We start from the raw sequence: 26,167 nt of genomic DNA, 5'->3' as shown, positions 1-26,167 counted from the left end.
AATATCACAAAGTATTATGGAAAAATATGCCTAAAATATATAGATTTCTAAAGAAAGGGGAATCTCCTTGCCTGGAATTTTGTGAATTCTCACAGTTTACCTTTCGAATGCAGCTATGGTGGAATTTGGTAAAAGTTTCTTTAAGCTACACGTGATCATCTGCCTTTTTCAAAATCCTTGGAGGTTTTTATTTTCCCCAGAATGATTTTAGCAAAATGTTTGCTTACTCCTTCTAAATATTATATTATTTGCTCTCTGAAATAGCTTCTTTGTAATCTTTAGATTTTAAAAGTAAGAAATTTTATAATGGCAACGATTTTTGTAATGTTTGAGGTTGTCTAAAGACTGTGTGAGGATAATACCATGACAAGGCAAACACATGCATGCTATGAATGCCTGGATCATTATCAACTTGTTTCTTTGAAACATCTTACATGAATTAGGACAGGTCAGGCATGATAACTACGTGAAGCTCAAAGATAATTTCCAATTTTTTTTCTGCAGACTGCAGGTCAAGCATGAAGCTAGAAGAGCGAACCAGCTTGGTCATAATTTTCAAATCTTTGCCCATTAAATTCCTGCAGCCCAACTAAAAACACAACCCTTGTGACAGATTCTTGTAAGGATTTTATTGATAGCATACAGTTTTAGTTTGCTGACTTGCTGATACTTTTTGGTCAAGTCCTTTGCACTCTTGCTTCATTCATCATCTTGTTTTCCTGTTCCAGAGAGACATACTGTGAGTAAATGTGAAGGTTTTAAAAGCACTTTGATGATGGAAAAGATATGCAAATACAACTGATACTACCTGATCACAGTTGCTTACTATTAAGGGTATATTTATCTCTTAATTGATTCCTCATTTAATAATACAGTTATTTTTAATATCCACTTCCTGGTTTGCATGTCCAGTAAGTGCTTGCACAAGATACACAGTCATATCCATCACCATAGCAGAAAGGAATGTCATATGCCCTGCAATGCGTTTATGGAGTTGGAAAATGCTTTTATTAACTTTTCAGTGTCCCCAGCTTTCACATGGAGAGGCACACATCCAGTGGCCAGATGTAACTGCAATCAGCTGTGGCCACTCCAAGCTAGAAATGAGTGTCTGAGCATCCTGCTCACTAATCCTTCCTCTGGTGCTGCTTGTGTTTTAGCTGGTCTCTTGGGTAAATGGTTTAACAGCTCCTTGTAGTCCTAGGGTCTAGTGACACAATTTTTAACAAGTTAGCACTAATAGGAGTTGTGGAAAAAATGACCCAGGGAAAGCTACTTTTATATGGTATGTAAAATGGAACACTAAAATTCCCCTCTTGCAGATTTAGTTTTATGGTGATTTGAAAAGTTTTATTTTATTTTCCTCATGATGGAGACATAGTGATTCTTGGAGGTAAAACACATACACATGGATATATTCACCGTGGATAAGTAAATTGGAAAATACAGATTATTAAATAAATACAATTCTAAAAAATAAACATATTTGGTTTAGACTCAAAGGAGCCAAATTCAGCATGAAAATTATTATTATTATTGTAGCCGATCTAATTCTTCTAGTTGTTTTTCTTTATTTGTATTTCTGCTGTTCTGAGTCTTGTTGTTTACAGCTTCTCAGCGACAAGAATATCCCAAATGAAATTACTGTCAACAGCCAAAAAAAGTATCCATAATTCATTCCAAAGCCCTGTCAACTTAATTTTAAAGTAATTTTTCTCTTTATGAGTTCAGATTGAAGTGGAAAGTTTGCAAATCCCTAAATCAAACCATAGGAAATAAAGGAAATACATGCCTCCTTCTCAAATAATCTTTTTTCCTCAAGTTTCATTGTAAGCATAGGTTTTAGTAATTAAATCTTCAATTACTAGAAACAGAAGAAAGAAATAAAATTGTGAACTGTATTCTGTACATCTGTACACAACACATCTCTGTTGTGACTCCAGAGCCATCTCCTGGGCTATAGAAAAGTGTTTCTAGATTTATAATAGCAGAAATTAATTTAGATTGTGTATTCCTGTGAGCATAGGGAGAAGCACATGTGAGTATTTGTGCATCAGATTTGGCCTACTGAGGTCTGTAAAAGGCACGCTGTGCTGTGAGGTATCCAGCATTTCCGAGTGCTGTTCCAAGGCCTGTGCAGGTGTGAGAGTAGTGCAGACACTCATGGAATGTCCTCAGTCGGGACTTTGCAAATGTTTCCAAACTGACCTCATGCATTGCAAGTACCACTGAAGCCGATTCAAGTTCTTTAGATCCAAGAGACCCATTTAGAGAGCGGGTCTGGAAGCCTTCTTTGGAGAATCAGTGAAAAATCTGGTGAAACCTGTGTCCCTGAGTGCAAGAACAGCATCCTGGCAGTGAGTGTGAGCATGGTCTTGTTTCTGCTCTTCTGCACACTGGGGAAAATCGTGCAGAATTCATTGTCCCCGGACTCAGCTTATTGCCACAAAAGGAGCAGAGCCTCAGCATGCATTCAGGCTCAGAACTGCAACCAGCAGTTAGTGAATAGCAGCCACGTTCTGAATCTCAACACACCATGAAAATCCTCCTTTAATCAAATGCTCCCAGGGGAGCAAGAAATTCAAGATGCTCTTCCACCCTGGGCTGGTGCACACCACTAGGTCAACACTTGGCATAAAGAGCTTTCTGCTTGTCGATGCAGTGTGGGGGTGGCAGCTGGGGGGGACACTCGTAACAAGCAAAACCAACAGGCAGCACGTGAGGTAACATGAGAACATGAGGGGAGCAATAAAGAAGAGGCAGAAGGTACAGTACTGAGTGGGGCACTGTGATGGCTGAATTCAAAAGCATTTTGCTTCTCAGCTTGAACTTTTTAATTAAGGAATTTCACAGTAATTTTGACTAAGCTTGAAGAGGAACAATTTCAGTGCTCTGGCTCACTAAATACTTTCTTGCAGTCTAAATAGATGCAAAGCTCGGAGCTGAAGGAAATCAGTGCATTAGCAGCACTTTCTTTCTAGCCTGCGCTGTAGATAAGTGCTGTCCTGTGGCAACCTTTTGGGGGTCAAGTGATTTAGAGAGCTTACACAAGGCTGGGGTTCAGGATCCCTGTACCCAGACACAATCCTGAGTAGCACAGGCTGTGAGGAAATATTTTCTGACATTTACTAGAGGGGCAGGGGAGGGAAGGGAGGACTCCTGGTAGCTGTAGGAGAGACAGTAGGTACTACTAGCTAAACTAGAAGGAGGGGAAGGGCTCAGGAATATAATGAGGAGGTGGGGGAAATGACACTGGAATAAAAGGGTGAGTATATGAGATACACACTCATCCTGGCCTTCGGCTGTTCAAAGCACTCCCTCCAAGGGTGGGTACAAGACTTGAATAGAGGGGATGGATGTCAAAATATTTCCATAAGGAATATAAGTGCAATAAATCAGAGAAAAAGGGCAGAATGAAGGCAAGGAGCAAATGGTAGGAGAATTATTTTAGTTCTAAGTGAATGATTATGTCTCCTGAGTGATTACACATCAGGATGGTGGTGTGTTGGGGAGGATTGTTCGGCTAGATAGAAAGGAGTGCTCAAATTGCAGTCATTGAACTGTAGTGCATGCAAGGGTACAAATAAGAAAAACAGACAAGTAAAAATCCAACTGCAGTCAATATGTCTTGGGTACTGCGATCCTTGGGAGTTAAGGTAACTGTGATACAAGAAAGAGCTTTCAGAGGAAGGTACTTTGAGTACTTGCAGAACACAATCAGAGAGAGAGCTGATGAAGAAAATAACAGACTATTAAAAATACTTTGAACATAACTTGCAATATACTGGGTCAAGTACAAGATCAGTAATTTCTTCCAAGCTGTCTACCAAAAACAGGGCCTCCAACAAGAAATACCTGCTGTAAGACACACACCTATAGAGTCATACTAGTTCCCTTTTTGACTCAAATAGATAATTTATAAATTTGAAACAGATATAACTTTTATCCATTTATTCCCTGGTGCTGAGATTTGATCAGTATATGCCAACAATGACTGTAAATGTAAGACCAGGGACTTTTTATGTGGCCGTAGTCAAGCACTGCTGTCACTTTTCTACTTAGCAATTTGTATATCATCCATCCACACAGTGACTGGATCAAAAGAGGTTCCTAGAATGGGAACCTCGAATAATAAAGGTTAAGTTTTAAATTCCTATTTACAGAAGCTGCTGTGTCTCAGCATTCACTTTTTTTGTTTTGTAAAAATATGCAGCATCACTAGAAAAAAATGTATTTCTTCTCATTTCACTCAGAAGGAAAAAAAAACCAGAAGATAATTCCTGCACTGAATCCAACAGTTCTTATTTTGCTTTCAAGAGGTTACTGGGAACTTAGTGCTGGGGAATATCTGATCTCATCTTGCTCCATCTGGAGCAAGGTCAGCAATTACTATGGGAACCATTGCCAATTACACTTTCAGATGTTTAAAATTAGAGTTATATTGCTTTATGTACATGCTTGTATTTCATTTCCAGGTGTTTTATGAGAGCATGGAACTGCATGTCACAGCACCTTTTTTCCATGGGTTGAGACTGTTGTAACACTTCTGCTACCCACGTACCCTCCACTGCAGCAATTCTTTGGTACTGTGGAGAGCCAGTCACAGAGTGCTGATCAGATCATGTGCCACCTGTTATGTCCACTGGTATATGGGACTACAGCAAGGAAAAGAGAATGACAAAGCTGTAGTGGTGTGGTGTCCCTGGCAGTCAGTATAGTAAGCTGGAACAAACTGCAAAAACTCAAGAGTTATTTTCCTCAGCAGGTCAGCGTTCAGGGAGACCCAGGGCACAGGGAGAGTTATTGCCACCACACACCATTCCCCCCCTTCCCCAGACCGGCATTCTGGCCAGAGTTAATGATTCATAAGATTCTGCACTGATTTCACTGTGAGCTTCCACATTTGCATAAGTAAAAGCTTCTGCAGCTTCTGTAGGGAAATTCTTAGTGAAATTGCAGCACAAAACATTGATATTATGTAATTATAGTAGTTCATCGTAACTTAAATGAAATTGTTACTTTAAACTTGCTCTAAGTGGCTCACAATGGAACTTTGTATGACACACCTACAAAACAAATGAGTTAATCACAATATGTGTCATTTTTAATTTTTCTCTTTCATTTTTCATTCAGTCATTCTCTCTTTGTAATTAGCATGAAGACTACCCTTCAGTCAAAACTAGCCACCTGGAAAGTTTCAGCTTGTAATATGCAGCTTTTTTTGTGAATTATGAATGTGCTAAAGAAGAGACCTTTCTCCCCACACCCACTTCCTTGCATAATTCAAATATGAATGAATGAATTTTATTCAGGCTTGCCAAAAAAATCATATTTCAGCTGATAACAAGCACAAAAAATTTCACATGAAAAGATTTTTTTTTTTAAAGAATATTCTGATCATGGGAGAACAGCAGGTTAAGACAGAAGTCTCAGTGCAGCCTTAACTATAACAATTGTTAGCAAGCAAATACTATATCCAAGCACTAAATTTTGCTTTGTGCTGCCCTGGTGCACAGTAGTGGGGAGAGAATAGAATAATAAAAGCTGGTTCCCTTATGCAAACAGCAGGGCACAGCACTTGACAGAATACAAGAAGAAGGTGAGCCTGCCTATTGTTCTGGCTTGCTAACCATATTCCTAGGGTCTGTGGGTTAGTTGTCACCTGTAGCTCCAGTCAGCTGGCAAATGTAGTTCAAACACTAGCAAGGGGCATGGTTTCGGTCCTTTTCAGGAGAACAGTTTTACCAGTTCCTTGCCTTCAAATATACTGTTCTATTAAATAAAGTATTTGAAGGAAGTTCATATAAGTAACATGATGGTTTAACAGGTCAAAAGGGGAATGGAATAGTAATAGGGTTTTTTCTGATTATGTATTTAAAAAAATATGTATCTGTAAAGAAGGTATTATCTGCATCCCTCACTTACCTTAATCCTTTTCAGGAAAAGCAGAATGACATTTTGGCTCATGCCAGTACCATTTTGAAAATAAACTATTACAGGAAAGAAAAGTTGCAATCTGGAACACATTTCTGCATTGCGTTTTCTTTTGTTCCTAATACTGCTTTGGGGATAAGCCCTGCTCTCCTTTTCTACCCAAAAAACAGGATTGAAAAGACCTTACAAAGCATATATTAAACAACTGCCCATTACAGTGGCTAAACAGTAGTGAATACTTCAGTATTACCTTACAGATTCCCATAAATTAGAGGATCAACAGAAAGGATTTGCAAATGGCAAGCAAAAATTACCCTTCTAGTCTGATGTGAGTTGACTGTTGTAAGTTGAGCTTGGCAGCGACCAAAATTGAGTTGTCAGCATTCTCCCGTGTAGTGGAAGAAGTTGTTGCTTTCTTGTGCAGATGCAAGAGTTTCTGTGGGAAAACAGAACATAATCATGGTTCTGAATGTCTCTGTGGATTGGTAATGTCTCTAATACATAGATCACTTTTGCAAATTCAGTCCCAGCTGGATGGGAAATTATTGAAAATGGTTGTTGTTTGATTGATAGAAAATGAGTTGTCAGCTTGATTCAATACCTCCAGGGCAGATGTCCACAGCTTAATTGGCACCTGTCAGAAGCAAAGAATTCCTTGGTACAGAGTAACAACTACTCATGCAACCACCCAAAAGAGTCCTTGCGTGCCAGGGCACAGAGAAGAAGGCAGGAAAAAACAATTTCTAGTTCTGGGAAAGATCTTTTATGCCATAAAGTCAGAAAGAGATTTGACGTGACAGTTGGTGCAAGCCTTTCCCTCGGATCCTGGCTAGACACTATTAGATCTCCTGCTGTTTCAACACTTCCCCTAAGAATAAGAAGAAAACACACACATTTGATTATTTGCTATTATTTCCACTGTAAAGGTGTATTAAGAAGAGTTAATAAATTTTTACATGTTTGCTTATTATAAAAAACTGTGAACAATTTTATTTTCCCATTTCCTGAGCCATTTTCCACACAGCAATAACTTAGCCATACAACTAGGAAATAAGAGAGTGTCTTCTCAGCCAAGAATAAGGCAAAATACCAGCCAGGCCTGACAGTACATCAGCATCAGTATTATACTGTTTGCTAATAGTAAACACTGACCTATTGTTTACCACAGACTGGATTAAAATGGATTTTTTTCCTATAAGTCTTCAAATAGCTGTCATATGGTTATTACTGCCTTTGACCAAATGCAGTTCAGCTAACAACAGGAATGAATTCAATTTCCCATCACCAATCTGTCGAGTTGGCCACCTTCTTCATGGAGCCGGTGCTTTGGGAGGTACTAACTCAAGGACTTTCCACTAAACCTCATTTTACTGTCTTCATCTAGTGCATGGCTCAACTTTCCTTCTTTCCTTTCATCTCTGTTTCCTCCTTTAGATTATTTTTCATTATGCCTCCTCCCCAGCATACCCACACTTTGCCTTTCATCTCTATATGTATGCTATTCCAGCACTTGTCAGGCCCAGCAGGAGGCACATGGGAGAACCAAACAATATGATATGTTAGGTGGAAGAAAATATTATTATCAGACACCTTAAAACAATCATTTATTGTCAAACTTTAAAGAGGTCTGCTTTGTTATTTATTTTATTATTCTGTATTAGGTACATGGTTTAGTTTTACAGGCATTATTAATCACTAAAATACATTACACTTTCAGCCAGGATGTTAACATTTTAAATGCATTCATCTTGCTTCTTTAAACAGAAACAATGGGCCTTCTGCACTGCCCTCCCTCCCCTCTAGTCAATAAATCCTTTCTATTGATTCAGGAAATAACTCTTAAGCCCTGTTTTATATTTTAAGTTCCAGTAGCCACACTCAGCCATATAATTTCGCTTAATAACAAATGGATCTTCTATTTTTGCTGGTTACTATGTGTTTGGTTATCACACTCAGCTTGAAAGTACTAGGTAGAAGGGGACAAAACCTATAATGGCTGTGAGTCACCACAAGAGATTTCTTAAATGCATGTTACAATAAAATAAGTATCTGTGAAAAGTATGTGTGTGTGTGGGTGGGTGTGTGTGTAAAAAGTATCCTCATCAGTAGATGAATGATAAATGACAAAATCCATCAGTGAGTATGGATTCCCTTGAGTCAGCCTGGATCAACAGACAATATGGATTTTTGATAATTCATGGCTCTGCCATTATTTATTCTCTCATGAAATACCCACTGCAAATCTCAGAAAGATAATTACAGAATTATCATATTGCTTAACTAAGTAGTGCAAATTGTATTATATTCTATTCTATGTATCCCAACCCTGGGCAGTATCATTAGGTTGTTTAATTGTTACAAATATAGTCATCGCATTTTAAGAAATTGCCTTCATTGTCAATATCCTCAATCGACTACTTCTCTTAATGTTCATGGATAGGTTAGTTATCGGATAATCTTACAGTAAATATATACCACAATGAAGCAAAAATGTAAGAAAATGCAAAGGTCAAAACCATGTTTCTATTATGAAAAAAATGAATGATAATGACATAATTTTTTCAGCTCATCAGGTTCTTTGCTAAGTGCCTCTGTTATTGCCAGATCAGTAGTGTATAACAAAGAAGTGCTTTCTGTAGGCTGCTTCATTAGCCTGCCCTGTAGGACCTCACCTCAGACCTTTCACTAATCTGTTGGCCAGCTCAATAGCCTTGTTAGTTCTATTCACTTCTTCCTGGCAGCGGATTTTCTCAGCTGTAGCTCTCTCAAAGGCAGTGGTTAAGGCAGCCAGGATTGTGTCTAGTTCCTTCATATAAAAACAGTAACAAACAACTTTGGGCATTGTAAGAACACATAAAAATACTTCTGCTGTCCCATTTTATATTGCTGAAAGTTAAATTACACAGTGCAAGAAAAGTGTAAACATCAACTGTGCTCAGAATTTTGTCTAGGTCATGGTCCAAAGGTGATTCAGGAAAACCTGGGGAAAAATGTGGTTGGTTTTCTGCTTTCCCCTACTTGTTCAGAACAGCCTTGAAAATGAAATTACAAAATTGATCTTGTATCAGTAAAAAAGGAATGTCCTCTTCTCCCTGAGGATTCTAAAAAGAAGAGAAATATATTTCTTATTACAGCTGTATATCCTCTATAGCAGATCAAAAACTTGAAAAGGCAGCTGTTTGAAAACAAAAGAAAACAGAAGGGTTTAAAGATGATAGATAAAATACTTGAAAATGCACAAGTTGGTGTCCTTTGCTGACTTTCATATGCTTCCCAGTGCACAAACTGTTTCCTAAAACAGCCCGAAATCCCCAGCTACCTTAGACTTGGGAGAAAGCAGCTCAGTGTCTGGTACATCAAAGCATTTAACCACACAAACAGTCCTGCTAGGTCAAACCCTTAGTTATTCTCAGAGGGAGGAGTGGAAGATAATTCAGCATGGATGACTGAGCAGGAAGACAAGGCAAGAGTGACATGCAACTCTGAGAGTCATGGGCAAAGCACCCAAATGACTCTGAGTGCAGAGGATGATCTGGCTGGGGAGCTGATAAATGAAAGGTCAGAAAGGTTCTGTAAGACCCCAGTGTAGCAAGACCCTCCAGAAGAGGTGTCCTTGGGTGCACGTGAACAGAGCAAGTGGCCAGAGCCTGAGGCTGTCACAGTAGCCAGAGAAACACACGGTTCCCTCCGGCAGCAAACTCAGCTCGGCAAATGCAGCTCTGCTGAACTCCGTGTTGTTCCCCAGGGAAAGTCAGAGCTGAGCATGGTTCCTGGGAAAAGGCTGTGCTTTATCCCAGCTGTGCTCCTGACAAGCTCTGTGCACCTTGGGAACAGCCGAGGGACACCACTGGGAATCTCCCTAGGGAAATGAATGAGTGCCTCAAGGCGCACTATTTTTTCCCGCTTTAAGGACAACATGAGGTACCTCTGTGTATTATAGGACATCAAAAGGAGCTGTATGATGGGACAGATAGATATTTTATTGGGAAGGTTTGGAAAAATTTGGAGCAAATTACAGCCCAAGCATTTCTAAATGTGGTGCAAAGATACCCTTTAAAGAAGGGCCCAGTAGTTTTGCAGCACACATCCAGCCTAAAGGGACTCAGGAGTGAGCAGAGCAGGCACACGTTACCTCCGGGCTTCTGTGCCTCCATGCCAGGTGAGAGCAGGCAGGGTCTATGTCAGCAAGGCTAAGTGAGGCACACTGACCAAGTCCTGGCTCTCCTTCGTGCACAGGGAAGATCCAGGCACTGACTGAGAACTCTCCATGCATGCAGACAAGCATCCACTATGGTTCCAGGGGACATTATGTGGCTGCAGAGGCTGGGGATGTGGCCCAATCATTTACCTGAAAATTAAAAATGTTACTGAGTGATAAATTATACTGGCAAATGCCTTTGCTAGTATTACAATGAATTATGTGGGAAATACTGCTGACAGTGAAAGGTATTGCAAATAATTGAGTGTTAGAGGCTTCTAAAATGACAAAAAATTTTTAATACATCTAGTGGTCCTGACTTTAAAGTTCATGTCCTTTAACCAATCAGGATTCCAGCTTTCCCCAAGATTTCTGTCTCCCTCTCACTGCAGTGCACTCCTACAAAGCTTGTTGCTTGATACGAGTCTGCATTGCCTCTACAGAAATGAAGGTTAAAAAATGGGTAGCAATAGGTCCTGTCTGCAGATGAGATCAGGACCAGTGCTTAGGCACTGAACCTAAGGCAATGGAGAGAGATAAAAAAAAAGACCTACCTGCTGCTCTGAGCATGGATGCTGCAATGCTTATGGTGAATGGCAGAACTTGCTGGAAGCTTTTTTTAGCAGGTTGTTCAGGAACTAGGAATGATTTTTTACTGCAGCCAGGATGAAACACATTATTTACTACCTTGTCCTCAGACGGTTCAGTGTTTGGTAAACGTCCTTATAAAATAATAAAATAATAAAATAATAAAATAAAAAGATGTATTGGAAGCAAAAATTTAAGTGGAAAACAGAGACATAAAAGAACACATATGTGTGTATATTTGGACTTGACAATCTCAAAGGTCTTTTCCAACCCAACTGATTCTATGATTTGTGTGTGTGTGTGTGTGTGCATATGTGTATATATGTCTGTATATACATATATACACATACATAGATATAGATGTGACTAAACAGTGGAAAAACAATTCTAGTTCATAAAGGTCAAACCCAGAAATTGTGAATGGTGCCAGAGGCAGTGAAAGCCCTGGCATGTGGATGGACAGGAGCCATATGGGGAAAGGAAGCTGCCAGTTCCTCCATAAATTTTTTCAGGGTTTTATCATATCAAACACTGTGTGCCAGGAAAGGTATGTAGCAGCTCCCTATTGGGCACCACTTCTTCCTTCTCATTCTTTTCTACCTCATTTGCAATATGAGCACCCCTTCTCAGTACTCCTACTCAGCTGGCAAGCTATCTGTGATGTGGAATTGATTTGGACGAGGACAGAGAGGCCAAACTGCAGGTGAAGATCAGAGCCGCACAGCACTACCCCCTATTCAAATGGAAGCCCAGAACAATCAGGCCCTTAATGTGTTACAATTCATTTGACTATCCACATTTTTGACTTTCTGTAAATAATGTGCTAAATGGATAAAAGAATATACCATTTTTCCTTCTTTCCCCACAGTTACTGATAACAAGTTCCTTCCCTTACAGTTTGTGCATATAAATGTGATTAATGTAAAAAAAAAAAAAAATTAAAGTGCCAAAATCTCTTTATCTCTCTCTCTCTTTTTTTTAAAGCATTGCCCTTTTCAAAACAAGGGGAAATTCAGTATAGTTTCAGTGCCACAGTGATCAAACAGTGTCACATCACTATGGCAATTGCTGCCCAGGCCAGGAATACAGATCAGCTTTAATTGTGCAACGCCTTATTGCTGGTGCATGTCAATCAGAACCTATGAATTGAGAAAAATTTGCTCTGTTCATTCTGTTAAATGATGTATCCAATTAAACCTGTTAGAATTCATGATCTTCAGTCAAGGTTAAATGAAAGTAGTTACTCCTGTCAGCTAGGTGATTAAATGCTGCCTACATCAGGCACATTTATGTGCAAAATTAAAATTTTGGTATAAAGCATGAATCTTTATGCATGCCAGTTAATTATCTTGCGGTTCCTCCATTTATTAAATGCCCACTGCATTTCTTCTTAATCATCAGCTTCCTTTCAAAACTTATTTCATACTCTACACCAAATTTCAATGTTTAAAATGAAACGCTTTCTCAATGAAAACTTCCTCTTTTCAAGGGTTTGGCTGTTGCTATGTTACTAAAGATGGCCATTAACAGTTTTTTGAGTCATTATGCAGAAGGTCTATTTGTGTTGTTTTATTCGATTCTGAGAGAGCGTGATAGGAATCCCTCGAGTTGCTGCTGTCGGGCAGTTCCTCCTCCCCAGAACTATTTGAGTTCTGCTGCACATCAGCCAACTTCAGCACACGACAAGACAGCAGTAAAACTAACCAGCTGTGCTACTCCTGCCACCTTGCACAGGAATGGCAGGACACCAGGGCAGTGCAGCACCACCGGGCTGTGTGCCCTGCTCCCACCAGGCTCCTCACTCTCTTCAGCAGTGGACCCAGCAAGTCCAGGGTGGACCTGCAGGTACCAGAAACACCACAGCCTCCAGAAGGGGCATCACTGAGGGCTAAGAGGGTTGGTGCCTTCCTCCTACCAGCCTTCAGAGCTGTCTCTGTATTCCCTTTGGCTTGGCAATCTGATGTGTCCTGTTTGCCCCAGGCAGCTCCCATATTGCAATATCATATTTTAATTAGAAGAAAAATTATGTGTTGCATGCTTGAATTAAATTAAATTGCATATTTATATTTATAAGACACAGTATTGGCAGGATTTAAATGCTATATGAATTGAAGAACCAGAATACAGGTGTATTATAGTGATTTGTAACTGAAACATTTGCTAGAAATACACACAAAGCAGAGCAGTACCAAATGCTAATTTAATACCCTAAGACAACACTCTGTGCTCTTACAAGCACAATTTCCCATATTCCATGTGAGCATTTATCCCCTTTCATTATGAAAAGGTATTAAGAACCTTTGTTACAAACAAGCAACATAAAAATATGTCATACCACTTCACGACTACTAATGAATAATATCATTTAAAACAGACTGGGAAATAAAGTAGTATAACACATTCTACTCTACTGGTACTATAAATATTCGCAAGGTTGTTATTAAAGATAAATGCACACAGTAATTTTCTACTTGTAGTTTTTACAGGTATAATTTTGAATCATACAATATTTTTTAAAACACATCACAAGGATGGAAACCAACAGAAAGACTGACTGGCAGCAATTCCTTGTGATCAATAGCTGATGTCTCCATCTATCTCTGAGGGCCCACATAAATTACATTGTGGCAGTGTGAACCTTCAAGAGGAGTGATGTGATTAACTTGTTCAGGGTCACAACGGGGAGCATCTGATCATAAGGATTTTACACCTGTGGCATTGCTGTTCTGCGGCCGCATTTGCAGAGATACATCCCGCAGGTGCCAGCGGGTGCCCCGAGGTGCTGCTGGTGGGAAGGAGGGTTGTGGGCAGGTTGACCTCAGCTTCACATTCCTGAGGGGCAGCTCATTTTCTCCTCACTGTGATCCAAAGCTGAGAACTCGTTTCACAGCACATGAAGGTACAAATGTCACACACTGGACGATACCTGGCCTGCAAGCCTCCCTGGGAAACCCTGGAGCAGTAGGAGCAGTGGCTGCTCCAGCCTGCCCTTCCCAGCTGGCAAAAGCCTCCACTCCTGGCCCTGGAAAACAGACGCAGACAAAAGACTCCTCCTAAGCTGCTCCCCTATGGCTACAAATAATGGACTTCTCTTTCCTAGCAGCTGCAGAGAAAACCACAAATACTTTTTCCTGTTTTTTCAGCAAATATAAGCTGTAAGTTAAAGCCCAATATCTTTAGATACCTCAACAAAAGAGGAATAAAGGGAATCTTCACTCTTAGAGAGAATAATTCCTCAAGGGCTCTGACAGGAGATGGCAATGTGCCAGCAAAGGTAGTCAGAGAATAAGCCTCTTTGCAGGATTCCGGGATGTCTATTGCTGAACTGCTTCAGCTCACTTGAACCATCTAGAACTCATATTTCATTCTTATTCTTCTTTCTCTACATGTTCTTACTTTCACTCCAGTCCTCCAAACCCAGATATCATAAGCCGTGCACCACAGATCCAATGTTCCTTAATGTTACCCCATGAAACAACACTAGCAGGACAATTTATTTTTTGCTCAAAACAATTTCCCTGTCTTAAAATTGTGATTGTTAGGTTAACATCCCATTGAGATGAGAGAAGGAAAGAGCTGCATTTTCAGGCTGTGCCTAAAATTTTATGGAAGGCAAGCTGCACTGATTTATCCTTGGCATACTGTATCATACCCATAAGAGCAAAAAACTTGTTTTTAGTGGTAGATTAAATTGTGCAGAAACTGACTGACACTGAGAAGGCAAACACTGCAGTCCACTTAAACAAGCTGAGAGTTGTACATCAAAGGCTGCTTGGCCACAAAAACATAAGCATGTACACACACACACACACACACACACACACACACTCTCTCTCTCTCTCTCTTTGTTTATTTGATTTAATAAACAATTTTATCTTTAATACACATATAAAAATAAAATATTGGAATGGAATTATATATATTTTTAGTAAATAGATTTACAAAGAATTTGTGTTTTAGATTATAGTAATTTTCAGGATGCTTACTTAGAAAGTAATTAAGTGTATTTTATCCATTAATTCCTGTTTTTTTGTTTTGTTTTGCATTGTGCTGCTGAAACAAAACTAAAAACTATGGAATGGAAGGATTTTAATTTTTTTAAACTGAATATTATAAATGAATAGAGCAAGTGTTGTTAATGTTTGTCGTTTTCCTTATCTGTACACATGAATATGTTATATGCTCATTTCCATTGCAAATGGAACATCAGAATGATCATTGCAAACTGAAATATACTGTACATTTCATTTCTTCATTTCTCTTAAAATGCCACTGACAAAAATAATCAGTTGCTAGTATTCTTGTTCTAAAGCTCTGCATCTCAATGAAAATTGAAGGAATTAATGGTGTCCCATCCAGAATAAAGCACATGTGTTCTGGAGGGTCATTATTACTCACTGCTGAAACAAAGTCAGTCTGTGGAGTCCTGAACCATGACTGGGCAATTGTGCAAGGCACTGTACAAACATACAGTCATCCTGTTTCTTGCACACCACTCCTCCACCTCGCTCACATTTAAAGAAACAAAAAGACAGCAGAGAGGAGATGTGACTCTTTACCATAGCCACATCTGTGAGTAAATACCAAAGCAGGTAAAGAACTATTTGAGATAAAGGACAAGCATCACAAGAACAAACCTGAATAAAACATCAGTGGATAAATTAAAAGCCACAATTAGGAGGTTTCTATCCATTTGAGCGATGAGGTTCTGTGGTAACATTCCTATAGGAGACCCAGGGCACAAGAAACCTCCTGAAGGTTAAGGAGAAACTCACTCTGGGAAAGGGCTTATAGGCTTTAGCTTTCTACTGCTCTGTATTTACTTTGCAAAGAACAGTAACGTCTCCTTCTCATTTGGTCCCAGAGAATTCCAAAATGTATTAATTAAAAAATACAGTGAGACATAATGCCTAGCCCAAAGTATTTTTCTTGTCATTACAAAAAACAGAACCAAAGGAAGAAAGAACTATAAGAGCATGCCTCAACTCTGAGCTCAAAATGACATTTGAAGATACAATGAAAAAACCCACTCAAGATGGCAGGAGGACTTGTACTCTTCACATAATGATGAGGCTCTGTGAGCCAGAAGACAAAAAATATGATGAATAAATAGGCAGTAATGAAACCATAGGATAAATATAGAACAGGAAGGTAAACTGCACCCTTCGGAATGGAGTGGATCTGACATCCATGTACGCTTGGTCTTACTGCTAATGGAACACTGGCTCATATCCTGAAAACCCTTACTTATGCAAGTAATCCCACTAAAATCAATGGGAACCATGACTGTAATGACTGCTTCCTTGTCTCCACTAAGGATTGCAAGGTCAGGTCCATTTTCTGTGCAATATTGGATGAATGCTAGAAAATCAATATCTCTATTGAGACTTCTTCTTTTGGAGTAAAAATAAACCTGGACCATTTTGAGTTCAAATGTTCATTGTTCCTGGGAGTTTTTATAAATTCCTTTTGAAAGCAAAATGGTCAAATCAAAACAGAGTGAAATACTCACCTTTTTGGTGTTTTTTGCAGTGTGTTGTTATAACTAGCTTTGTAATGCCAAAAAGGTTAAAGGCAACTTCGTAGTTTCTTTGTATTTATTCTTTACCAGTTAAAAGAGACATTTTTGTTTTAGCAATTCCCTCTATTCAAATGACTCGGGGCTAAGGGATGTGTGGGAGGAAAGAGAATGCCAGAGTCTGTTGTTTGAGGAATTTTGCTATATTATGGAAAATTTGTATGTCTTTCTGCCACAGAAAATTCAAAGGAAGAAGGTTTATTTTTTTTTTTTAATAACAAGATTTTGGTGCAGTCATAGAAATCTAACTCATTGTTATGAAGCCTTGCTTTGGTACCATGGAAAAAAGACTACTCAATTCTGTTCACATTACAGGCTATTATTGTACTTCAATCACTATGGAGCACCTTCAACTATCATTTTGTTTAAAAGGCCTAAACCTATCTCAGTATTTTTATTCTTAATTTGCTACTAAACTACAATTACACCTACTTGTAATTGTGTCCAAATTGAATTTTCGTATTGAAATATGTTAAAATAGTTCATTTGTATGCTTTGGGTTAATCATAATTCCCTTTTGACCCACCACAAGTGAAGTGTAGAGGAACCAAACACAGGAATTTAAGGATTTTCTAATAACTTCATGTTGTTCTGCAAGTCCTTGATGGCTTGGATGAAAGTTTAAGATGGATTTCATTATGTTGGAGATGCAATCACTGTCATGACTAGCATGAACAGTAGACTGTGTTAGAATTCAAACAGCAGTTACAAAAGAGGTCCTCTCACAGAAAATAACAGCTAATTCCTAATACATTAGAAGTGTAATGTCTGCCAATTAAGAGACTAATGAAAAGGAATTGGTGTGCTTTCTCTCAGAGAGAGTTCCTTGAAATTTTGAGAAAATATATCCTAAATCCATTCCACACCTGAAGAATTTGGTCGACCCAGGTAAAATATTTTTAGAAAGGAAAATTATTCACCAGTGATTAATGGAAGGATAAGTTCTCTCTCAGTTCAAATTAGTGGGAATGATGGATGATTGAGAAACAAAAATGTTCTGATGCCCAGGTTTCAGCTAAGGTGATTCTGTTGTTCCTGGGACCAATACAAACGTATGGACTTATCCTAGGATTCCAGCTCAGCTGGATTTATTGGCGTGCTAGGGAGCAAATCCAAGAATGTGTTCAGTGCTCACTCCCTTTTACCCACCTCTGCACAGCTTGTCTCCCACCTGCTGTGTGACACATTAGCCATAACTCCTTCCCCTCTTGCACCACTGCACAGGAGACTGTGGTTTGGCTCTGTGACTGCTAACAACATTATTGACAAAGCAATGCTCCCAAATGTAACAACAAGCTGTTGTAACACTTATTTACCAAACAACGTACTCTTTTCAGATACACCGTGCTTCTATTGGTTTTGGAACTGTATTACTCACGCAACATATTTAACTAAGATCCTTAACAGTACAAAAAACATGTAATTGCAAATCCAGGAGAACAACTGGGACCATTACAACCTCACACAAGCACAGCACAGTACTGCAGCAAGTAGTACCTCTGTCTTCATTACGTTTCCTGCTTTACTTCTTTAACTGATTGTCATATTACTATTGCAAACCTAACCCAGAACACAAAGTAGTGGACAACACTTCACAGTCTGTTTTTTAACTACATATGCTGCCTACAGGATAAGAATAAAATCATACCAGTTCTTGGAAAAGTATAAAAATTAGGCTTCAAAACAGGTCAGATACTTACATATATCTTTTTGATGTGCTTATATGATAGGAGAGCAGATTGATAAAGGACAGAAGAAATGCTAAATATGCACCATGACAAACAGTGAAAAATTAAGTATCGTAACTAACATTAATTACACTCTAGTAAGATGAATAGGCTGCTCATCATTAATGAGAATGTACACCTTTGTCTAAGTTTCACATCTACCTGTGATAAATGTGCTAACAGCGATAAAATACATCATAGTAACATTTGAATTAACAGCACACTAATAGATTGACATACAAGTATGAATAAAGCATTTAATCATAAACAGTATACCACACCCAACTGCAAATTTTCTTTTTTTGCATCTACATCAAATAAAATGGATAAATATTACAATCTTATTTTAGTTTATGCTGAGATAATCTAATTCTATTACCTCATATTATCCTAATGTTTGTAATCCAGATTATTTGATATTACATGAAGGCTTTCGGGAGACATTCAGGCACTTTAACTAAATAGTAAGGGGGATTTCTGAATAGAAAGGGTGGGGCTTGATCTCAGGACAAACTACCCACTGACTCTTGCCCACCTGGCAGGGATGGAATATTCAAACAATCTTCATGATGGGTTGACTCCAACGCCTATTAAAGGATTACTTTAATTTACACTTAATGAAAATCAAAGCAGGTTTGTTGGTGCACAATTCTTACATGTATCTTCAGTAGCCTTTTCCCCCTGTGTTTCCAGTGCCTTTTTCCTGGCAGGGAAGTAGAGGGGTGATTGAGCTGGGCATGCAGCACGAACAGCCAACAGTGTCTTCTGTGCCCGTGCAGCACAGAGCCAAGGCAGCTGCAGCCTCCCCATTTTGGAGGAGCTGCCATGCCCTGCCCTGTGGCTCCACAGCAGCCCTGCACAGAAGGGCCCCAGGTGACAATGTCAGACCACTCCACAGACACGCTCCTGTTCACCGGCTTCCCTCTGAACGTCTCCTGAGGCACCTGGAAGCTACTCCTGTTTCTCTGGGAAGGGCCCCTTTGCAGCACGGCTACGTTACCTAACGCCACCACGGAGAAAGCACTTGGAAATGCCTGTGCCCTGTTACAGCCACTCAGCCAGGACTGAGCAGGCACTCCCAGCTGAGAAGCTGTAAGAGCCAACTGGAAGCGCAAATTCTTTACACTGTTCCAGCCAGATTCACAGCACAACATCTCACTGTTCTCCCCTAGTAGAAGAGACTTTGGTTCCCTGGCTGACCAGTGATGTATATTTGGCATGGAGCCAGATGGACTAACAGGCACGAGCATTCTTCCTTGCTCAGGGCCAAGGCTCCAGGCATGGCTGGGAAGGAAGAGGGCTGGATTTCACTGCTCACCTTCTCTCATGTGCTGTTCCCAAAGTCTCCACTTCAATGAAGAGCCTGACAGGCAGTGATGACAAAGCACAGGGAAGGAGAATAGGAGGAACCTCCAGGCTCAGTAGCAGCAAGCAGGGCTCTTCTACAGGTAAGACTTACAAGTGGTGTAAAGACTGTCTGTAATTCACAGAACAAACATTGTGAGTTAGTTAAACATTGCCAAGCAGGAATTGCTTTAGCCTAATAGCTTCCTGAAGATCATTCAAACAGTGCAAGCTCATCAGTGTATTTTTAATGCAATTAAGCAGATGCTTTAAAATACTTTAATTACTGCCAGGGCTCACCTAGACTACACAGTAGATGACACTGGACTTGTGTAATGGCTGATATAAAATCCTAAGAGACAGTATACAAATAAAGTACAAATACTCAAGTCCAATTAATCCATCTTCATGGACCACAAAAGTCCTCTGCAGGTCAGCAAGCCTACAGACTCAGGTGAAAAATCGTGCTTGCATTCTTGTAAACCACACTGTGCTAAGACAGTTTGTGCTCATTATCTGCTGGGGGAAAGTACAGCAGCATCCCAGGGGGAAGGAAGTCCCCACATGTGGAACAAGGCACACACACGCGGTCAAAGCACTTCAGTTTAGCTTTCCTCTTGTATCTACTGACAGATCTCTCCAGAAAAACTGGAAATCTTGAAAACTAATGTAAGAATTTCAAACTGTTTGTATGTTTTATACAGTTCTACTGCCACACCAGCAAGCAAGCCAGCAAGATAATACAGTATGACTGCACTGGTAGCTGCCATACTCACATTGAAAGCATATATTTTATTCTTTGTTACGCTAAATAGTACATTACCTTGTTTTCCTTTGCATTCCAGCTGGCAACTTATTGATTAGGGGAACACTTCCGAGCTTCTCCCTTCCATGCAATAATCTTTATAATTTCACATTTCTAAATGCTAAAAGCACACTAATGTAAGTGGCAACAGTTTCCTCTGCTATTTCACATACTTAAGGAGAAGATGTTATTGATTCATATGCTTTGCTCTAAAAGTGCTTTGCAAAGGCAGTAAGTATTATTATTTTCATTTTAGCAAGAAGGAAAATGGCACAGAGATTGCCCAAGGTCACCCTGCAGATCAGTGAGAGAACCAGGATTAAATTCAGATCTTTTGGGTCTTTGTGCAGAGGCTCTTTAGTTCAGCTATTTTTGGAAGGTCAGAAGTCTCCAGATGAAGCATGGCCATGATATACAACCCATTCTCACAGTATAAACATAATTTATGACATTCAAAATATTTTTTCTCTAGCATTTTTTAATAGCTATATGTGTGAAGTGCGTTCTTTGCAGTAACAAATGAAGAGCTGAAAGAAGCAAAATTTGAAAATTTTGACCTGAAGAAATTTCCTACCTCCTGGACCCTAATGATGTAACAACTCAAGCACTGTGTGCAGCAGCAAATGAAATTTTCTTGCACAAATTTTGAGTTGAACTCTGGGTCATGGGGATAATCTTTTACAGTTTTAACAATAACTGAAGAGATGTATTCCTTATCAAAATTAATATGGTTTTGCAGAAACCCATCTACTGAAAGACAAAAAAAGAAACAATGTGTGCAGATTTACTAATCAGGTAATAAAATGTGAAGCTTGTGGAAATTTCAATATGTTCCACAAAGATACCAGCTTGATAAGTTGTGAGTCAGTACCAGCAATGGTAAAAAATCATTCAAACCTGTTTTTCATATATATTTTGATTATTAGTTTGGATATTTCTTCTGAAACTAAATCTATTCTTCTTTCCAAACCTTCCCTTTACTGAAGCTTATTGTTACCTGAAAATAAAAGTCTTTCTTTGCTAATAAATTGTCTCCTGTTCTTTTTCCCTATCTTTCTTACATAACCACTCTATTCTGGCACTTAATTAGCAAAATCTAAAAATCATGTTAGTGTAAAGAAAATTAAATAAGTGATCTCATACACAAAGAAAGCAAAATATAGTTGACATATTTCATTAATTTTGTTACAAAGAAAAAAATAGTTACAAAATATTAAGGACAGCCCAGGCGGACTATTGCAATTTTACTTCAGTAAGACTGTCAATATATAGCATTTAACACTCAGTTCTGGCCTTTACTTTGCATGAGCAACTCCCACCGATGTTCAGACCGATGGCAGGATATTGTTTTCCCACGGCTCCTATTGCTATTTTCAAAGGAATGGATAATGCTAGTTTTTTTAAGCCTACAGTTTGGAGAATCTTTAGTATTAGGCACGACCTTTTCATGCAGGCTTGTTTTCTGGGTAATCTAGCAATTTGCTAAAAACAGCCTCAACAGAGAAAAAATAACACAAATTTTTCATTCTACTTGCAAACTATGCAAATACTGCATATCTCAATAATGTGTTTTGCAATCACTGTTTTAAATGTCTGTGATCCAGGAAATATTCTAGTTTTTGCAGGATATAGGAAACAGTTCATCTCTGGAGACAAACATTTAATTGGACTAATGACTGATACACTAACATGAACTCCACTTGAAACTTCCAATAATTATTTCTGTTATCCACCAGGGACTGATGGGTTTTTGAAATCAATCAGTAAGAAAGCAAAGTAACAAAATATTTTAATTTATTACTTTGCAGAAGCATAACTTTTCAATGATTAATCTAAATGAGGTATTAAATCCAGTGGGTCAATAATTAACTTAATTTTAAGCAACAACTTGATTTGTCTTATTTTCTTCACTGATCAATAGATCAAACAGAGTCTTCCAAGTAGTGGCTTGAATAATCCCTGGGATAGAACTGATTACAAAACTATTAGTGAGAAATAACTTGGTATAAACTAAAACTCCACCTATGCAGTAGTCAACTTATGATCTTCATATATAGGGTTTCCTGATTTGCTTCGAATTCCCCCATGGGCCTTTTTCAGAAAGATATATGTGCAGCCCTGTGCTGTCACTGCCTTAAAGCACACTAGAAGACAGCTAAAAATCCCATACTCCTTTGAAGCATTCAGCAGTTTTATGGTCAGCTGTGACTGTTGATTATTTTACTTTTTAATTTCGGTATGTTGCTACTTTGTATGTCCATCAATAATTTTGCAGTCACTCCTTTTATTTGAAGATGGGGATTGTATTCTCAAGGATATAGATAGTGACATCTGGACATGTTGAAACCTAAACGTGTTCCCCCACATCCCTATCTCAAACAATTTTAAAGCAGTTAGGAATAATATCACAAGCCTTTGACTTTCCATTGCCCCAAGGGGAACAGAGAAATCTGTAAAATGTACATCAGTATCTTCTGATATACATTTACATTTTTGTAAATTACTCTGTCCTTTACAACATTACCAAATTACAGAGAACCAGAGCTGATATTTTTACTTCCTAAATCAGAACAGAATTTTGCAATCTAGTATGATGGGAAGTGTGTCTCTTTCCTGACGTGTTTTTAACCTTCTTATTTATACTTTTCAACAATTTAACTTTAGATAACCTGGGCTAGGCAGTGCAGAACTGGAGAAAAGAGCAGAAACTAGAGGATGGAACACAGTCTTGACTCTATATATTAAAGATCCATTTAGCATTAATGAAAAAAATAATTTTTTCTCTCCACAATTAGCAGCTGTTGATATATAACAACTGAAAGGCTTTGAAACCTTACTCTCTATTCAATATCTCATCCGAGTTAGTAAAGAATGACTGAGGATTAGGACTTATTCCGAGTAGGTAGGATTCAATCTACCCATGCCATCTCATGAAGCAAGGCTTCAACTTTAAAATGTGCTGAGCATCAGAACTTGCAAAAGCTGCAAAGGATGCTACATTGAAACTGAATCTTTGGTGTCTGACACTATCAGGTACACAAAATCCATCAGCATGATAAGTGTTCCCTCATGCAGTATCAATAGCCATCTTTCTTACATGGTATGAAATTAATCCTTCACTTGGAGCAACTTTCTCTTGGTCACTATATCTTATTTCTTGGTGACAAATGGACAGGATGTGCTACAGAGGAATTCAGCACAAAGGAGACGGCAATGTAAACAGACATGCTGTAAACCTCCCACTGCCTACCTCTTTGGCATTTCAGCACTGCTGTCACCAGCTGCTCAGACGAATGATAAAAGTTAGTATTTCCCAAGCCCCAAACAAACTAAACAGGAGCTTTTTTCCCTTTTCACATATGGGCATTTTTTGGGGACTGCAGGCCTCCGAGGCACGGCAAGAGCAGGGTATGCTGTTGTGTGGGTGCTGGTTCCTCTTACGACTGACTGCTTAAGGTACATTAGAGCAAGTAAGGCTGAACACTGAGTTTTTAGCCTGTGGCTGTCTGACATGGTCCAGTACAAATAAGCCTGATAATGACAGCTCTCTCAAGAGCTGTCACAGCATCACATTAATGGTACACATTAGACTGAAATTTCTGAAGCTTCTTTGGAGAAGGATTTTCTGTGGCACCCATCTGAGGAATCTGGGGTTTTTTTATATATATCTTGGAGCCTTTATATGTCCTAAAAACATACTGACATTTAAGGAGTGTATTCTTTGGCAATATTAAAATATGTCACGTTCTGCAGAAACATGATGGTAAAGGTGCTTGCAATTAACTTGGGCACATTTTTTGAATTTGACAATCTCCTGCTATTTCTGTGATCTTTGATATTTTCTTGAAATATCACTGGAAAACCTATGCCTAGCAATAAAATCTCATTTAGTTGGACTGTTCAAATAAATTACATTTCTTAAATGTGCTCACAACACTTTCTCAATTACCTTCTCCAGGTATACCTTTGCAGTTTTCCAGCCTCTCGTGAGGGGAAGAGGAGGGGCAGGCACTGATCTCTTCTCTGGGTTGATCAGTGACAGGACTCAAGGGAATGGTCTGAAGTTACGTCAGGGAGGTTTAGGTTGGATATTAGAAAAAGGTTCTTCACCCAGAGGGTGGTTGGGCACTGGAACAGGCTCCCCAGGGAAGTGGTCACAGCACCAAGCCTGACAGAGTTCAAGAAGGGTTTGGATGATACTCTCAGGCACATGGTGTGACTCTTGGGGATAGTCCTGTGCAGGGCTAAGGGTTGGACTCAATGATCCTTGTTGGTGCCTTCTAGTTCAGCATATTCTGTGATTCTGTGACTTTTTCCCTTGGATACACAAGGCTCCATAGTGCTGCTTCACACTGGTTATAGATTGAGTAGGTTCAGGAAAGTTCCTAAGTCCAGCAGGTTTACCTTAAAGCTGACAAGATTACACAACTCAGTTGTAAGAAGTATAGATCCATAAATTCCAACTGGGCAAAAAAACCTGATAATTCTACCCCAGAGCAGAAACCAGAGATACATTACTGTATTTTAAACATTTAAGGCAAGATTTTCTGCATTAAGAGCAGGGTCAGCTTTAACAAGGTCATCTTCAGACTGTTTCATAACTTTTGCCTGACTAGCAACAACCTGGAAAATATCACACCTCCATTTTCACACCCACTGTGGTCATGCTGCATGGCAAACAAGAAGCAAATGTATTTACAGCCAAATGAAACCAACACATTTGCAACCTAGTCCAGCTCAGGAAAGTCCTCAACTTCAAATTCACTTGCACAGGTGCAAATGACATCTATTTAACACCTGATTTTAATTTCAAGGTTTTACAAGAGGCTTATTAGATATGTCATACTTCTAGCCCTGAAGCATACCTTTTCTGTATGAAAGCTACTAGATTTGTGAGTAGTCTATGCAGTTAAATAAAAGTATAACTGTGACATCTTAAAATTTAGGAATTATCATTCTAGAAAAAATAGAGGCATACTAAGTGTCAGTCACAAATAGGATAAATTTGTAAATGAACAAGTCATTTTGCCAATGTAATAAGGTATGTGAAATTTGTAACACACTGCCTCCTCTAATATTTTGCATCTCGTATTTCCATTAATACTTGATGAATATGCAACCCAAAAGGACAGAGAAGTGCTATGAGGATGACTGTCACCGGCATCAATATTGCTAGAAAATGCCTGGCATTTCAATCAAAAGGAAGGCATGCACTGGACAGAATGAACCAATGGGAATTGATTCCCAACCAGATGCTGTGCCAAATCACTTGAATTTCTGCCCAGTGGCAATTGTGCTATAGCTGGAAGTTTGGATGCACATCCCTCATTGTGAGTATGGTCATACTAAAAAGGGTGAATTAAATCAATGCAAAGCTGCTTTCAGTTGGATGCAAGGGCTAACAGAAATGTGTTCCAGTTCAAAGCAGAGGAGCAGACTGTGACACTTGTTACTAAACACTAGCTGGCAAACATGGCACAAAGAAGAGACCTGAGGCAGCAGACTCCATGTCCATGGGATGTATATCACTGAGGGAGGAAATCAAGAAGCTACCCTGTTTTCTAGATTCCTTATCATTCTCGGCAGCAAACGGGAAATTGGAGAGAAGGGAGGGAGAACACAGCACCAGAGTGCAGAGAAGCCATATGCTGTACTCTCTGCTTTACCTTTAATGTAAAGAGAGAAGACATTGCGAGTACAGAATCTTCTGTAAATCAGTCCAAAGAAGCAGATTTTGTTAGTACAACATTACTTTTAAATGGCTTACCAGCTGTTTTATATGGGTCACACAGCTGAGGCCCTCTCCCTGACCTCACACTTCTGATACAGAGGTAGAGTTGCTGTTGTGTTTTCTTCTATCAGTCATGCAGGAAGAGAGCATATTATCTTCTTTGGAAATACCTTAAAATAAATAAAAATAAATAAGGATCCACAGGTATTCATACAACAGAATTTTTTGATAGAATGTGCCTGCTTCACATATCGCCTAAAGC

At 39.1% G+C, this 26,167-nt stretch overlaps 2 long non-coding RNA genes across 4 annotated transcripts in view; one reads left to right on the top strand and one right to left on the bottom strand.

The window, feature by feature from the left end:
* LOC126652950 (uncharacterized) overlaps positions 1-6,255 on the top strand; it is a 30,759-nt gene extending 24,504 nt beyond the window's left edge. For all 3 annotated transcript variants that reach the window (XR_007632084.1, XR_007632083.1, XR_007632082.1), the window contains one exon: positions 4,476-6,255. This is a non-coding gene — a long non-coding RNA (uncharacterized LOC126652950). The remainder of the gene's footprint in view (positions 1-4,475) is intronic.
* Positions 605-26,072, bottom strand: LOC126652949 (uncharacterized). The gene is made up of 6 exons (XR_007632081.1): positions 25,942-26,072; positions 19,344-19,502; positions 10,687-10,854; positions 10,067-10,282; positions 6,249-6,370; positions 605-719 (listed from the first exon to the last, which is right to left on the bottom strand). It is a non-coding gene; the product is annotated as an uncharacterized LOC126652949 (long non-coding RNA).
* Between the last annotated feature and the right edge of the window lie 95 nt (positions 26,073-26,167).

This window comes from Myiozetetes cayanensis, unplaced genomic scaffold, assembly GCF_022539395.1.
Source record: "Myiozetetes cayanensis isolate MyiCay16 unplaced genomic scaffold, myiCay2020 scf9, whole genome shotgun sequence".
Taxonomy (NCBI): Eukaryota; Metazoa; Chordata; class Aves; order Passeriformes; family Tyrannidae; genus Myiozetetes; species Myiozetetes cayanensis.
The sequence above is the reverse complement of the archived record's forward strand: the minus strand, read 5'-3'. Positions and strand labels throughout refer to the sequence as shown.